General features: G+C 39.3%; 1 pseudogene; it reads right to left on the reverse strand.

Moving 5' to 3' along the window:
* Window positions 1-1,383: 1,383 nt before the first annotated feature.
* LOC149842405 (protein SMALL AUXIN UP-REGULATED RNA 51 pseudogene) lies at window positions 1,384-1,677 on the reverse strand (annotated as a pseudogene).
* Window positions 1,678-1,924: the final 247 nt, after the last annotated feature.

Raw genomic sequence — 1,924 nt, forward strand, 5'->3', positions numbered from 1 at the left:
GTGCAAACCATATCATGCCACTTTGGCTATTTTAACTTCAAAAAGATGGCTAGTCTACCTCTCTTATAAGAACCAAAGAAAAAGCAAATGCTCATATCTCTATCTGCATGTTGGCAATTTTGAGCCCTCTTTTATACAAACACCATAAAAAAGAAATGACCATAATAAGCCATTCACAAATTTCTCACAAAACAGCAGAATAATATATATATATATATATATAGAGAGAGAGAGAGAGAGAGAGAGAGCGAGCTGCACAGCTCTTAGGTACGCAATTATTGACCAGATGCGTGTGGCCACCCATCACAGGGTATGATGGACGGCCACAGTCGAAAAAATGCAAAAAAAGAGCAAAAACATAAATTTGTGCATTTTTTGCACCCTTGGAGGCAGTTTTTTACCGCCACTAAAAGTCGCAGTTCTGCTTGAATCTTCGGCAGTTGAAACCACTTCTAAATAAAATTTAAGTAATGACACTGACTTTGTTAGGCAGGCATTTAGCAGTTGAAAATCACGGCTAAAGGTCAAAAAATACACAAATTCATTTTTTTGCCTTTTTTTACATTTTTTGGGCGCAGGCCCCGTAATGGACGGTCAGCACCGTTCCAATCTAATTGCTCACTTAGGGTTGTGCACCTCTCTCTCTCTCTCTCTCTCTCTCTCTCTCTCTGTATATATATATATATATATATATATATATATATTAGATCACATATATTCAATAAAAAAGTATAATTTTTGGATGCTTGAATATATAAAGATTATGAGCAGTTGTTTTTAAAAACATTAAAAACTTTTGTTTATGCGTCATAATGGAATAATTCAAGAGCCGGTTCATATAAAACCAAGCGTACGGATCACATTTGTACGGTTAAATTTAAGAGAAAATCATATTCTAATGTATATATATACATGGAGAGAGTGTCTGCAGCTACCAGTAAAACGCTGATAAGCGTCCATCACAGGGCGTGAGCCTTTTTAGCGCAAGAAAATGCTGAAAACAATATTTTTTTACCCGAAAACAACATTTCCCCTCTAAAATATCATTTCAGAAAAATGACTGCTTTTTTAGTGCCCTAAAGGCTAAAAATGCTCAAAAAGCCGTTTCTAGCATTTTGTTGCAGTATTTTTAGGCTGGCCGTCCATCACCCACATGTAGTTGGGTACCTACAACTTTATATATATATATATATAAAGAGAGAGAGAGAGAGAGAGGCTTGAATGGTCCTTAACGGCTATACATTATCTCATTATCACTAGACAAAAAATTATACAGACTCAACCCAGAAGTGAATTCCATCGGTTGCCAACAAAATAAAAAAAAAGGAAACGAAGAAGTTGGTTGCGGTCCAAAAAAAAACCCAATATGGTATCCGTAAAACTTCATCTCAATGTGGAAGTTACGGATCTGAAGACCACCTCCTCGCAAGGGATGGTGATACCCATGTCATGGTCGAAGCCGAACTCCTCCTCTGCCATGTGGAGGAGGCTCTGGAACTCAGGGTGGCTTAGTAGGGATATGGGCACTATGAACCTTATGCGCTTCTCCCCTACGTACACTGCAAAGTGTCCCTTGGGCACGTCCTCTGGGAGCTCCGCCGAGTCCTCTCTGGAGCTCTTCTTCCCAAGGCTGGAACACCTCTTCAGGATCTGCTTCACTCCCTTCTTGACTGCCATTGTGGAGAGAAAGAGAGAACAAAAAGTTGGTAGAGAGAGCTTATGTTGAGAGAGCAATACAAGAAGATGATATAGAGCAAAGGTAAACAGAGAGATTTATAGAGAGAGATAGAGGAAGGTGGTTGAGGAGTCTTTTGATGAGGAGGAGGGGTATGTTTGGATATATATAGAGAGACGTTGTGATGAAGAGCTTGGTTTAACAAGGTCATGTGCTAGTTAAGGACAGCCACGGGTGTTTTGGGTTGTG

This window comes from Nuphar pumila, chromosome 3, assembly GCF_984573655.1.
Source record: "Nuphar pumila chromosome 3, dmNupPumi1.hap1.1, whole genome shotgun sequence".
NCBI lineage: Eukaryota > Viridiplantae > Streptophyta > Magnoliopsida > Nymphaeales > Nymphaeaceae > Nuphar > Nuphar pumila.